Below are 15,938 nucleotides of genomic sequence, written 5' to 3'. Positions count from 1 at the left end.
GAGAAAACTGGTCATAGAAAGGAGTTAATTTTTTCTTCTTTTCTGGTCCAGTCTCTTCTGCTAATTTTCAACGTAAGAGCAGTCAGTCCTAGCAGATTTTAATAAACTATCATATATTTAGTGCTTTTTCCAAACGCTAGGAAGTAGGGTTTTCTCTGTGTCCTTTAGGGGAAAAATGTCCTTCGGGGTTACAGTTAGTTCTGCTAGAGCTAATTCTGGGTTTCTTTTCCAGGTAATGTTACGCTCCTTCTTGGTAGAAACGGAAGTTTCTTTGCTTGACTACATCAAGGGATGGTAAGTAATGCTGTGAGATTGTTCGTTGCTTAGGCATTCCTGACGGTGTGTGGCAGGTGCTCCCACGCGGAGCCCAGCCACTGAGCTGAGCTCGCAATGCTGCACCTCTCGCTCTTCTGTTTTAGACTGTGTACATCCCACTGCTGTCATTTGTGGGACAAGCTGCATCTCTAACCAAGAGAAGGGACTTCGTTGTACCATTAATGGTCGTAGGTGGAGCTGTTACGTATACTTTCTTGAGTGTTTTTATTTGCCCAACCTGCAGAACCTTGTGTTATCTTTAAAGGGGGTGAAGTCTGGAGGGCCTGATAGAATGTGGGTGCTGACTGTAGAATGTGAACGGAATGCAGCATATCACAGGGTGACCTGCAGGAGTGGGGGGAACGGTCACTTGCTGTCCCCCAGGCTTCTGGGCAGGAATGCATTTCAGGAACAGACACTGTGGCCATTCTCAGCACCTTCCAGGACCTATCCTGTGCCGGTAATGCGTTGTGCATTCTTGCACTCAGGCCAACAGGGAGATCTTCCCAGTTTTGTTTCTGTTTTTAATCTGGTTGGTCCTGTGTTAACCTAAGCAAGCACAGGTGGAGACGGAGAATAGGGTTCCTTGTTCCACAGGATCAAACGTCCACTTTCCCCTGTATTTACCACACACAGAAACATTGAGAGGAAGGTGGAGTGTGTGGGGGGAGTTGATGGGGAGTGATAGTTGGAGGCATCACCCAGGTAAACCACTTCCGAATGACAGTTCAGCGGATGGTTTCCCAGGCCGCCTCCCTGAGGCATCACCATCAGGCTGAGGAGAGCACCGGGAAGGAGGGGCCAGGAGACCCAGGCCAGTGTCACAGAGGACACAGCTTGGCCTTTCTCGCTCTAATGAGATAAAACAAAGGAACAAATACCAGTACCTGCCTAAACAGGAAGTCCTTGGGCAAGGGAGGGCTTTCGATGGTTTGTGGGCAAATGAAAGGAAAAGATAAGCTTACTTGGGTGCGAGACGCCTTGGGAGTCCATGCACCGTTTTGTTCATAATATGCATCTTCATAAGCTTTTTGGACACCCCTTCCTGTGTGGGTATCTTGAACCCCACTCTGAAGCCTCAGGTGGCATCCATAAAGTTAGAGAAGTACTAACTAGAAAAAGGAGTTTGCCAACTCTCCTTCATCCTCCAGCATCTGCAAATTTTTAATCTTTAGAAGATGGGGAAATCAAGAGTTGATTTTGTTATACAAATAGATCTTTTTTGTCTTGTGTCAAAGGCTTAATAGCCGTAGGAGACAGTTGAAGAAAAGGAAAGGAGGACTATGGATAACCCCAGGCACATGCTTTGTATGCTGAAGGGAGAGGCTCCATGATGAGGCTGTGGTTTGCATGTCAGAGCAACCAAGTCTGAAAGGCTAAGAACGCCCTTCACAATTTGTTCTTTCTTGTCCCTTGTGAGCATGTGAGAGGCATGCGTCTATTAAGAAATTTCCGTGCGTTTGGTCAGTGGTGTGGATCGAGTTGTAGTTTATTGAGTCTATCAGTAATAGTCGCTTGACTGTGTTACCCCTGAAATCACTGTGAGTTAATCATGTTCCTCTTTTGGAAATCCTTTGTGTTAACCTGGGCATGTGGGCTTCTGCAGTGCAAGAACAGTGGTGACCTTAACGAATCTTGTCGTCATACATCTCCACTGCTGTCGACCTCGAGGTTCCTGCTCTCAGCTTGCACGCTTCCTCCTCCCAGTGCTGCCTGTGCTGGCGGGAATGCCAATACCTTTTCTGCTACAAGTCAGTGTGTAAGCAGAGCCCCAGCTTAGGAAGTACCCTTTGTTCAAATCTGACTTTGAGAATTTTATAAGAACCTATTTAAAAAAATATTTATTTGGGGCAGGCACTGTGGCGCAGCAGATTAACGCACTGGCCTGAAGCACTGGCATCCCACATGGGCACCAGTTCAAGACCCAGCTGTTCCACTTCCCATCCAGCTCTTTGCTGTGGCCTGGAAATGCAATGGAAGATGGCCCAAGTCTTTGAGCTCCTGCACCCCTGTGGGAGACCCGGAAGAAGCTCCTGGCTTCAGATTGGCACAGCTCTGGCTGTTGGAGCCGATTGGGGAGTGAACCATCGGATGGAAGACCTCTCTCTCTCTTTCTTCTTCTCCTCTCTCTGTGTAACTCTGACTTTTAAATAAATAAATATATCTTTAAAAAAATTTGGTTAATTCAAAGGCAGAGTTTCAGAGAGACAAAGATGAAGAGATTGTATATTCGCTTGTTTGTTCTCCTAATGGCCACATGGGTGGGGGCTAGGCCAGGTCATAGCCAGGAGCCCGGCACTCTGGGTCTCTCACAAGGGTGCAGGGGCACATAGACTTGAGCCACCTTCCACTGCTCTCCCAGGCACAATAGAAGGGAGCTGAATCAGAGGTGGAGCAACCAGGACTGGAACCGATGCCCAGGTGGTTTGCTGGCATTGCACAGGGCTGCTTAACCCACTCTGCCACAATGCCAAGCCCCAGAAACCTATCTTTGATTTGCAAATGTAGTCTTAAGATTTAGGTTAAATTTCACCACATAACCATTCTAACTGGAATTCAGTTAATTTCTATAGAATCAAATTATCTGCAAAAGATAATGAAAAAGATATATATATATAATGCAGTATTTTATGTGGAATATTTAATAAATGTGTATATATCTTAAATATATTAGAATTTTACATTTATATATCATTTACCACTATTTATAGTATTTGTAACTAAAACACAGAACTTTTTTTAAAAAACTTTTATTTAGTAAGTACAAATTTCATAAGTACAACTTCAGGAATATAGTGATTGTTCTCACCATACCTGCCTTCCCACCCCCACTTCCACTGCACCTCCTCTCTCTCCCATTCCCAGTCCTATTCTCCATTAAGATTTGTTTTTGGTTAACTTTATACACAGAAGACCAACTCTATATTATGCAAAGATTGTAACAATTTGCACACTCACATACACACAATATTTTAAAAAAACTATTTGAGAACAAGTTTTACAGTTAACTCTCCTAATACAACTCAGTGAGGACAGAGGTCCTGCATGGGAAGTTAGTGCACAGTGACTCCTGTTGTCATACATTCTTATGTATGATGTCAGTGACCACCCAAGACTCTTGCCATGAGCTGCCGAGGCTGTGGAAGGCATTTGAATCCACAGTCCCCATTAGTATCTAGACAAGACCATGAGCAAAGTGGAAGTTCTCTCCTCCTGTCAGAGAAAAGTACATCCTTCTTTGATGGCTGCTTCTTTCCACAACACAGAGCTCTTAATGTACAGTCCAAATCGCTAGCAGTAATTATTCTTAAATGACTTTATGTGTTTCTGCTCAAAAGAACTTGCTGCAAGTTACTGAGCAGCACAGTTGAATTGTGAGTTTTTTATTAAGTTTTATTAAGGAGATCATCTCTGTCATGGCAGTCCTTATGTTGTAATGACAGGCAAATCACTTTATAGTTTAGATATCAGTTTTCTGTACTTTACATGACTCCGGTATTCTGAGGTCCACTGGTAAAATGATTTGATTCCAGTAGATCTTCCAAACAAACCTACCGTGGCCTTAATGATACCTGATGTGTTTTTCTTGGTTCTGACCATACTGTTTATGTCCTTATAGAGGACTCACTCCAACGTACGGATGTACCATACATGGTCATTTGCTGACCTCTTATCCTGTGCCTGGCCAGTGAGCTAAGTGCCTTCAGAGAACTAACTGTCCCCTCTCTCCATGGCCCCTTTGCCCTGACCTCTCCTTACTCCTTCCCTCTCTTCCCCCCTTGAGAAATAGACATGCTGATAATTTTCTCTTTCTAGAAATAATTACAGTAAAGTTCATCTCTTTGTACTGTTTACTTTTCGGTATGTGTATACTTGATGTGTAATTTCTGTTCCCTGCTGAAGTCCTGTTTAGTTTACATAGCCTGAGTGTAAATTCATATCTTGACTCTCAGAAAACGTAAGAATGTTATTAGAAGACACTTAGGAAGATTGAATCTTCATTGAGCTATTAGTTACAGGGATTGGTCAAGGCATGTACTTCATGGAATATCTGATGTGTTTTACATGTAAGAAATGAGAACTCAAGTTTCATATTCCAAGGGTTTTAAAAAGATTCAGTTGGATAGGGAGGAGGCAAGATGGCGGAATAGGAAGGGAGCACACTGATAGTCCGGGGAGAGACAGTTTAATAAAAGTGGAGATACTGCAGGTTCAAGGAAGAGTAGGGGAGGAAATAGCAGAAGAAACTCTTCCGGAATGCGTGATTCACAGTGGACCTGCGTGGAGAGCGTGGGAGCCCACAGTTCGGGACACCAGCGGCAGACTCAACACACCAGCGCTGGAACGCGAGGTGAGCTGAACCTCAATAGCCCAAGACACCGGCAGGCAAGCGGAGAGAGGAGACTAGAGGGAAAGACCCCTGGGGGGAAAGTTCACCAGGCTAACTGGAAGAGAGAGAGAGAGAAAAAAAAGGTGACTGGTACGGACACGGGTTTCTCTCTGCTCACCTCTCAAGGGCAATCAAGACAAAGAGCAGGCGCCATCTTGGACATACATCATAAGCAGAGCAACCTCAGGTCTGCACCGGCCCTGAGCCTAGCAGAAAAACCTGACTCTGGATGGGGCGAATTAACAGGAGATTAGGACCTAGTAAATTTGTGGTGCTACTGAACTGAGACTGTGAAAAAAGAGACGGTGGGGGAGAGAACTCACGGAATTCATGTGAGTACTCTCCAGAGACGCTACAATTCCATAACTTTGGCAACCCAGTGGGAGACTGAAGGACCTAAATCTACGACCTGACACCATCAAGTTATTAGAGAACATTGGAGAAACCCTTCAAGATATTGGCACAGGCAAAGAATCTCCGGAAAAGACCCGGGAGGCACAGGCAGTCAAAGCCAAAATCAACTATTGGGATTGCATCAAATTGAAAAGTTTCTGTACTGCAAAAGAAACAGTCAGGAGAGTGAAGAGACAACCGACAAAATGGGAAAAAATATTTGCAAACTATGCAACAGATAAAGGGTTAATAACCAGAATCTACATAGAGATCAAGAAACTCCACAAAAACAAAACCAACAACCCACTTAAGAGATGGGCCAAGGACCTCAATAGACATTTTTCAAAAGAGGACATCCAAATGGCCAACAGGCACATGAAAAAATGTTCAAGGTCACTAGCAATCAGGGAAATGCAAATCAAAAGCACAATGAGGTTTCACCTCGCCCCGGTTAGAATGGCTCACATGCAGAAATCTACCAACAACAGATGCTGGCGAGGATGTGGGGAAAAAGGGACACTAACCCACTGTTGGTGGGAATGCAATCTGGTCAAGCCACTATGGAAGTCAGTCTGGAGATTCCTCAGAAACCTGAATATAGCCCTACCGTTCCACCCAGCCATCCCACTCCTTGGAGTTTACCCAAAGGAATTTAAATTGGCAAACAAAACAGCGGTCTGCACCCTAATGTTTATTGCAGCACAATTCACAATAGCCAAGACCTGGAACCAACCTAAATGCCCATCAACGGTAGACTGGATAAAGAAATTATGGGATATGTACTCTTTAGAATACTATACCGCAGTAAGAAACAACAAAATCCAGTCATTTGCAACAAAATGGAGGAATCTGGAACACATCATGCTGAGTGAAATAAGCCAGTCCCAAAGAGACAAATACCATATGTTCTCCCTGATTGGTGACAACTGACTGAGCACCTAAAAGGAAACCTGTTGAAGTGAAATGGACACTATGAGAAACGGTGACTTGATCAGCATAGCCCTGACTGTTAATGAACAACTTAATACATTATCCCTCTTAGTAGTTTTTTTTGTCTGTTCTACTTAATATGACTGGTTTAATTCTGTAATTAATACACAGTTATTCTTAAGTGTTGAAATTTAATGAAATGTGATCCCTGTTAAACATAAGAGTGGGAATAAGAGAGGGAAGAGATGTATAATTTGGGACATGCTCAAGCTGACTTGCCCCAAATGGTAGAGTTAGAAACATACCAGGGGACTCCAATTCAATCCCATCAAGGTGGCATGTACCAATGCCATCTCACTAGTCCAAGTGATCAATTTCAGTTCACAATTGATCATAATGAAAGGACTAAGAGTCAAAGGGAGCACATAAACAAGTCTAGTGCCTGCTAACACTAACCGATAGAATAAAGGGGAGAGTGATCCAACATGGGAAGCGAGATACTCAGCAGACTCATAGAATGGTAGATGTCCTGCTAAACAGCACTCTGGCCTCAGAATCAGCCCTAAAGGCATTCGGATCTGGCTGAAAAGCCCATGAGAGTATTTCAGGCATGGAAAGCCAAGACACTCTGGCAAAAAAAAAAAAAAAAAAAAAAAAAAGAAAGAAAGAAAAAGAAAAGAAAAGAAAGAAAGAAAGCAAAAAACAAAGCAAAAAACAAAACCTAAATGAAAGATCTCTGTGAGTGAGATCCCAGTGGAAAGAACAGGTCTTCAAAGAAGGAGGTACCTTTCTCTGAAGGGAGGAGAGAACCTCCACTTTGACTATGACCTTGTCTTAACAAGATAAGAATCGGAGAACTCAGAGGGCTTCCATAGCCTTGGAAACTCATGACTGGAGCATAGGGAGATTACTGATGCCATAGACAGGAGTGTCAATTGGTAAAGTCAACAACAGGAGTCACTGTGCACTTACTCCTCATGTAGGATATCTGTACTTAATGTGCTGTACATTGAGATTTAATGCTATAATGAGTACTCAAACAATATATTTCACTTTGTGTTTCTATGGGGGTGCAAACTGTTGAAATCTTTACTTAATGCATACTAAACTGATCTTCTGTTAAAAAAAAAAAGAAATTGGGGGGCGGAGCCAAGATGGCGGAATAGTGAGGGCGCGCACCGATAGTCCGGGAAAATTTAGTTTAATAGAAGGGGAGTTACGGTAGCCTCAGAAAAAAGAAACAGGAAAATATTGCAGACGAAACTCTTCTGGATCCAGTGGGCATGAATCGGAGGACCTACTAGGAGAACAAGGTTGCCCACCGCGCGCGAAAGCCGAGCCGCAGGACCGAGCAGCGGAAGCCGAGCCGCGGGACTGAGCTGTGCAACCTGCAGGGTCTGCGTGCAAGTGCTCGAAGGGGAGTGCAACAGCGGGGAGACTTGGGACGTCCAGGGCTCCGAGTCCACACATCGGCGCTGGAAGGGGAGCAGACCTGCGTGGAGAGCGTGGGAGCCCACAGTTCGGGACACCAGCGGCAGACTCGACACACCAGCGCTGGAACGCGAGGTGAGCCGAACCTCAATAACCCGAGACACCGGCAGGCAAGCGGAGAGAGGAGACTAGAGGGAACGACCCCCGGGGGGGGGGACTTCACCAAGTTAACTGGAAGAGAGAGAGAGGGAAAAAAAAAAGGTGACTGGTACAGACACGGGTTTCTCTCTCTCCGCTCACCTCTCAAGGGCGAGCAAGACAAAGAGCAGGCGCCATCTTGGACATACGTCATAAGCAGAGCGACCTCAGGTCTGCACCGGCCCTGAGCCTAGCAGAAAAACCTGACTCTGGGCGGGGCGAATTAACAGGAGATTAGGACCTAGTAAATTTGTGGTGCTACTGAACTGAGACTGTGAAAAAAGAGACGGTGGGGGAGAGAACTCACGGAATTCACGTGAGCACTCTCCAGAGACGCTACAATTCTGTAACTTTGGCAACCCCGTGGGAGACTGAAGGAGAATTTGAGCCCACTCCGAGGGCCGAACAGATTCCCTGTGTGGTCCTTGGGAAAGAGCTTCTGATCTCTGGCTCCTGTGGGTATATCATTTGCCTGCTAACTACCTCCAACTTCGTTCAGCTGTGCAGAATAACTTCCCTTTTGAATCAAAAAAAAAAGAGAGAGAGAGAGAGGTTTACCACGCCCAACCTGGGAGTGTCACCTTTGGCACACCAAACAGAGCTCTCAGGCCACACCCATCTCAAGCCCTAAGGCTCCATCAAAAACAGATAGTCCACTTAATCTAGAGTCATAGTATAACAAGAAAAAGCACCACAGTGAAGAAACCAAATATCTCCAATATGACAAATAACAAACGCAAAAACCAAGGTAATAAAAACAAGGAAGTCACCATGAAGCCCTCAAATGAAAAAGACACCCCAATTCAAGATTATGAGGATGATGACATAGAAGAAATGCAAGAAGCAGATCTCAAAAAATTGATAAGAACATTAAGAAGTTCTCAAAAACAAATTCTTGAACTACAGAAATCCTTAATGGACAAGATAGAAAATCTCTCTCGTGAAAATGAAATATTAAGGAGGAATCAAAATGAAACGAAACAACTAGTACAACAGGAAACTGGGATAGTGACTGAAGTGAAGAATTCAATAGATCAAATGAAAAACACAATAGAGAGCCTTACAAACAGAATGGGAGAAGCAGAAGAGAGAATATCAGACTTAGAAGACAGAGAACAGGAAAGGATACAGTCAGACCAAAGAAAAGACGAGGAAATTAGAAATCTAAAACATATTGTGGGGAATCTTCAGGATACTATTAAAAAACCCAACATTCGGGTTCTAGGAGTTCCTGAAGGCATGGAGAGGGAGAAAGGATTAGAAGGCCTTTTTAGTGAGATATTAGCAGAAAACTTCCCAGGTTTGGAGAAGGACAGAGAAATCCTAGTACAGGAAGCTCACAGAACCCCTAATAAACACGACCAAAAGAGATCCTCACCACGACACGTTGTAATTAAACTCTCCACAGTGAAACATAAAGAAAAGATCCTAAAATGTGCAAGAGAGAAACGTCAGATTACTCTCAGAGGATCTCCAATCAGACTCACAGCTGACTTCTCATCAGAAACTCTACAAGCTAGGAGGGAATGGCGAGATATAGCCCAGGTACTAAGAGAGAAAAACTGCCAGCCCAGAATATTATATCCTGCAAAGCTATCATTTGTGAATGACGGTGAAATAAAGACTTTTCATAACAAACAGAAATGGAAGGAATTTGTCGCCACTCGTCCAGCCCTGCAAAAGATGCTTAAAGATGTGTTACACACAGAAAGAAACACGGTCATCAATATGAAAGAAGGTAAAGGAAGGAAACCAAGGAAGGAAAGCTCACAGCAAAAGATCACAGGGAATTCAAAGCATATATTAGAACTTATCTTTGGCAAATGGCAGGGCAAAGTTACCACTTATCATTAGTCACATTGAACGTGAATGGCCTGAACTGTCCAGTTAAAAGACACCGTTTGGCTGATTGGGTTAAGGAACAAAACCCATCTATTTGCTGCTTACAAGAAACACATCTTTCCAACAAAGATCCATACAGACTGAAAGTGAAAGGCTGGAAAAAGATATACCATGCCAACAGAAATGAAAAAAGAGCAGGCGTAGCCATCTTAATATCAGACACCATAAACTTTACCACAAAAACCATTAAGAGAGACAAAGAGGGACACTACATAATGATTAAGGGATCAATTCAACAGGAAGATATAACAATTATCAATGTATATGCACCTAACTACAGGGCACCGGTTTATCTAAAAGATTTGTTAACGGACTTAAAGGGAGACTTAGACCCCAATACAATAGTACTGGGGGACTTCAATACTCCACTCTCAGAAATAGACAGATCAATAGGACAGAAGATCAACAAGGATACAGCAGATTTAAACGACACTATAGCCCAAATGGATCTAACAGATATATACAGAACTTTCAATCCTACAGCTAAAGATTTTACATTCTTCTCAGCAGTACATGGAACCTTCTCTAGGATTGACCACATACTAGGCCATAAAGCAAGTCTCAGCAAATTCAAAAGAATTAGAATCATACCATGCAGCTTCTCAGACCACAAAGGAATGAAGTTGGAAATGAACAACTCAGGAATGCCTAGAGCATATGCAAAAACATGGAGATTGAACAACATGCTCCTGAATGAACAATGGGTCATAGAAGAAATCAAAAGAGAAATCAAAAACTTTCTGGAAGTAAATGAGGATAACAGCACAACATACCAAAACTTATGGGACGCAGCAAAAGCAGTGTTAAGAGGAAAGTTTATATCAATAGGTGCCTACATCAAGAAATTGGAAAGGCACCAAATAGATGAGCTTTCTATTCACCTCAAGGATCTAGAAAACCTACAGCAAACCAGACCCAAATCTAGTAGGAGAAGAGAAATAATTAAAATCAGAGAAGAAATCAACAGGATTGAATCAAGAAAAACATTCCAAAAATCAGCCAAACGAGGAGCTGGTTTTTTGAAAAAATAAACAAAATTGACACCCCATTGGCCCAACTAACTAAAAAAAGAAGAGAAAAGACCCAAATCAATAAAATCAGAGATGAAAAAGGAAAAATAACAACAGACACCACAGAAATAAAAAGAATCATCAGAAATTACTACAAGGACTTGTATGCCAGCAAACAGGGAAACCTATCAGAAATGGATAGATTCCTGGACACATGCAACCTACCTAAATTGAACCAGGAAGATATCGAAAACCTAAACAGACCCATAACTGAGACAGAAATTGAAACAGTAATAAAGGCCCTCCCAACAAAGAAAAGCCCAGGACCAGATGGATTCACTGCTGAATTCTACCAGACATTTAAAGAAGAACTAACTCCAATTCTTCTCAAACTATTCAGAACAATCGAAGAAGAGGGAATCCTCCCAAATTCTTTCTATGAAGCCAGCATCACCTTAATTCCTAAGCCAGAAAAAGATGCAGCACTGAAAGAGAATTACAGACCAATATCCCTGATGAACATAGATGCAAAAATCCTCAATAAAATTCTCGCCAATAGAATGCAACAACACATCAGAAAGATCATCCACCCAGACCAAGTGGGATTTATCCCTGGTATGCAGGGATGGTTTAATGTGCGCAAGACAATCAATGTGATACACCACATTAACAGACTGCAGAAGAAAAACCATATGATTATCTCAATAGATGCCGAGAAAGCATTTGATAAAATACAACACCCTTTCATGATGAAAACTCTAAGCAAACTGGGTTTGGAAGGAACATTCCTCAATACAATCAAAGCAATCTATGAGAAACCCACAGCCAACATCCTATTGAATGGGGAAAAGTTGGAAGCATTTCCACTGAGATCTGGTACCAGACAGGGATGCCCACTCTCACCACTGCTATTCAATATAGTTCTGGAGGTTCTAGCCAGAGCTATTAGGCAAGAAAAAGAAATTAAAGGGATACAAATTGGGAAGGAAGAACTCAAACTATCCCTCTTTGCAGATGACATGATTCTTTATTTAGGGGACCCAAAGAACTCTACTAAGAGACTATTGGAACTCATAGAAGAGTTTGGCAAAGTAGCAGGGTATAAAATCAATGCACAAAAATCAACAGCCTTTGTATACACAGACAATGCCATGGCTGAGGAAGAACTTCTAAGATCAATCCCATTCACAATAGCTACAAAAACAATCAAATACCTTGGAATAAACTTAACCAAGGACGTTAAAGATCTCTACGATGAAAATTACAAAACCTTAAAGAAAGAAATAGAAGAGGATACCAAGAAATGGAAAAATCTTCCATGCTCATGGATTGTATCATCAAAATGTCCATTCTCCCAAAAGCAATTTATAAATTCAATGCAATACCAATCAAGATACCGAAGACCTTCTTCTCAGATCTGGAAAAATTGGTGCTGAAATTTATATGGAGGCACAAGAGACCTCGAATAGCTAAAGCAATCGTGTACAACAAAAACAAAGCCGGAGGCATCACAATACCAGATTTCAGGACATACTACAGGGCAGTTGTAATCAAAACAGCATGGTACTGGTACAGAAACAGATGGATAGACCAATGGAACAGAATTGAAATACCAGAAATCAACCCAAACATCTACAGCCAACTTATATTTGATCAAGGATCTAAAACTAATTCCTGGAGCAAGGACAGTCTATTCAATAAATGGTGCTGGGAAAATTGGATTTCCACGTGCAGAATCATGAAGCAAGACCCCTACCTTACACCTTACACAAAAATCCACTCAACATGGATTAAAGACCTAAATCTACGACCTGACACCATCAAGTTACTAGAGAACATTGGAGAAACCCTTCAAGATATTGGCACAGGCAAAGAGTTTCTGGAAAAGACCCGGGAGGCACAGGCAGTCAAAGCCAAAATCAACTATTGGGATTGCATCAAATTGAGAAGTTTCTGTACTGCAAAAGAAACAGTCAGGAGAGTGAAGAGACAACCGTCAGAATGGGAAAAAATATTTGCAAACTATGCAACAGATAAAGGGTTAATAACCAGAATCTACAAAGAGATCAAGAAACTCCACAAAAACAAAACCAACAACCCAATTAAGAGATGGGCCAAGGACCTCAATAGACATTTTTCAAAAGAGGAAATCCAAATGGCCAACAGGCACATGAAAAAATGTTCAAGGTCATTAGCAATCAGGGAAATGCAAATCAAAACCACAATGAGGTTTCACCTCACCCCGGTTAGAATGGCTCACATGCAGAAATCTACCAACAACAGATGCTGGCGAGGATGTGGGGAAAAAGGGACACTAACCCACTGTTGGTGGGAATGCAAACTGGTCAAGCCACTATGGAAGTCAGTCTGGAGATCCCTCAGAAACCTGAAGATAACTATGGGAAACGGTGACTTGATCAGCATAGCCCTGACTGTTAATGAACAACTTAATACATTATCCCTCTTAGTAGTTTTTTTGTCTGTTCTACTTAATATGACTGGTTTAATTCTGTAATTAATACACAGTTATTCTTAAGTGTTGAAATTTAACTGAAATGTGATCCCTGTTAAACATAAGAGTAGGAATAAGAGAGGGAAGAGATATATAATTTGGGACATGCTCAAGCTGACTTGCTCCAAATGGTAGAGTTAGAAACATACCAGGGGACTCCAATTTAATCCCATCAAGGTGGCATGTACCAATGCCATCTCACTAGTCCAAGTGATCAATTTCAGTTCACAATTGATCATAATGAAAGGACTAAGAGTCAAAGGGAGCACATAAGCAAGTCTAGTACCTGGTAACACTAACCGATAGAATAAATAAAGGGGAGAGTGATCCAACATGGGAAGTGAGATACTCAGCAGACTCATAGAATGGCAGATGTCCTAAATAGCACTCTGGCCTCAGAATCAGCCCTAAAGGCATTCGGATCTGGCTGAAAAGCCCATGAGAGTATTTCAGGCATGGAAAGCAAAGACACTCTGGCAAAAGATCTCTGTGAGTGAGATCTCAGTGGAAAGAACAGGTCTTCAAAGAAGGAGGTACCTTTCTCTGAAGGGAGGAGAGAACCTCCACTTTGACTATGACCTTGTCTTAACAAGATAAGAATCGGAGAACTCAGAGGGCTTCCATAGCCTTGGAAACTCATGACTGGAGCATAGGGAGATTACTGATGCCATAGACAGGAGTGTCAATTGGTAAAGTCAACAACAGGAGTCACTGTGCACTTACTCCTCATGTAGGATCTCTGTACTTAATGTGCTGTACATTGAGATTTAATGCTATAATGAGTACTCAAACAATATATTTCACTTTGTGTTTCTATGGGGGTGCAAACTGTTGAAATCTTTACTTAATGCATACTAAACTGATCCTCTGTAAAAAAAAAAAAAAAAAAAAAAAAAAAAAAAAAAAAAAAAAGAAACTATCAACTCCCAACTTGACTCTCACTGGGATTAAACATGACAATAGGTCTGATCTGATTTCATCATCATTAAAAAAAATCATCTATTATTTTTCACTTTATGTTTCTGTGTGGGAGCAAACTGTTGAAATCCTTACTTAATGTATACTAAGCTGATCTTCTGTATATTAAGATAATCGAAAATGAATCTTGATGTGAATGGAAGGGGAGAGGGAGTGGGAAAGGGGAGGGTTATGGGTGGGAGGGACGGTATGGGGGGGAAGCCATAGTAATCCATCATTCGTACTTTGGAAACTTATATTCATTAAATAAAAGTTAAAAAAAACACACACACACAAAAAAAATCTATGGTAAATGGAATTAAAAACTTTATTTTAGTGCAAAAGCAAATGGAAATCGGCACTTCTATTTTCATAATCATTTGCCATGAACTTTTTGACAATTGTTGCACATTGCTGTGTAGCAAGTTGTCACCAATAAATTTTATGCTGAAATTGTCTGCAAAAAAAAAAAAAAAGAAATTATCAATTCCCAACTTGACTGTCACTGGGATTAAACATGACAATAGGTCTGATCTGATTTCATCATCATTTAAAAAATCATCTATTATTTTTCACTTTATGTTTCTGTGTGGGAGCAAACTGTTGAAATCTTTACTTAATGTATGCTAAACTGATCTTCAGTATATAAAGAGAATCGAAAATGAATCTTGATGTGAATGGAAGGGGAGAGGGAGTGGGAAAGGGGAGGGTTGTGGGTGGGAGGGACGTTATTGGGGGGGAAGCCATTGTAATCCATAAGTCATACTTTGGAAATTTATATTCATTAAATAAAAGTTAAAAAAAATGTACACACACAAAAAAAAAGAAAGAAAAAGAGTACTTAAAACTCATGTCCACTCTCACTGTATTCTAAACTTTTCACTCTAGTTCTAAATTAAAATTGCATCAAAATTTATTTTCAGGCTCCATAAATACTCAGAATGTAAGTCTACTGCCTGGATGGGAACATCAGTTGTGGCTGCCCTACATTGCAGTGGGTGAAACATGGGGAGATTTGGAAAGTACATGGAAGGAGACTTAAAAGTATGAGTTTACTTTGGTATAGTTTTTTGGCAAAAAAGACACTTTTTTAATATATGGAAAGTGTAAGCTAAAAATGCATTTTATGAATTCCAAATTGTTACTGCACCAAAATAAAATCATGTATTTAATTTAATTTTATGAACCCTTAAAATATTTTTATATTTGTTTATTTGAAAGAGCAACAAAGAGTCGGGTAAAGCATCTTCTCTTTCTCGGCAGAATTTTTAAAGAGGGATGTGGTAACCTTGAGCAGAAAGACCCAAGGCGGCCTGGGCCATAAGCTGCAGGAACGACGTCGGGGAAAAAGCGAGGCACCGACAACAGCTGTGCAGCAGTATCGGCGGCGGCCAGAGAGAAATGGAGCACCGTGGGCAGAAGAAGAAAGGTGCGGGCCCGGTGAGGAAGAGGATTCGTCCGTGTCACACCGCAGAGCGCCCCAGCGAGAAAGATGAGAAGAGGCAGAGAAGGAAAAGACCAGAGAGAAAAAAGGGAAACGCGACCACGAGGGGAGGCCAAGTATGGTCATCATCTGCCTCCCACTAGAATTAGTATGAAAATGGAGGAGAAGCAGAGGTGGGACTTATCCTCAGCACTCTGCAGTTGTATGTGACATCCCAAATGGTGTGTTAATCTGTTGCACGTCAAGTCAGCTACTCTTCTAGTGGTTTGTAGAACGTGCATACTTTGATATTACCATGTCTCTGATATCCCAGATGTGACTTATTACCCACACAGGACCTCCTTTCCCCTGTCCAGCAAAGAATATCATGAATGAGTACCTTGAAAAGAAAGGTTAGCAAAGACAAAACAAGTCTTGAAACGTGATGATTAATAAGGAAACTAATTTCAGAGGATT

The 15,938-nt window shown here is 41.7% G+C and overlaps 2 protein-coding genes across 2 annotated transcripts in view; both read right to left on the bottom strand.

Annotated features, from left to right (window-relative positions):
• LOC127486089 (dynein regulatory complex subunit 3) overlaps positions 1-15,938 on the bottom strand; it is a 76,440-nt gene that overhangs the window by 38,579 nt on the left and 21,923 nt on the right. The gene's annotated exons all lie outside the window — the stretch shown is intronic.
• Positions 1-15,938, bottom strand: part of LOC138846270 (zinc finger protein 585A-like) — a 216,848-nt gene that overhangs the window by 191,644 nt on the left and 9,266 nt on the right.

The sequence above is a fragment of the Oryctolagus cuniculus genome, chromosome 17 (assembly GCF_964237555.1).
Source record: "Oryctolagus cuniculus chromosome 17, mOryCun1.1, whole genome shotgun sequence".
NCBI lineage: Eukaryota > Metazoa > Chordata > Mammalia > Lagomorpha > Leporidae > Oryctolagus > Oryctolagus cuniculus.
This window is presented reverse-complemented; position numbering and strand designations above follow the sequence as displayed.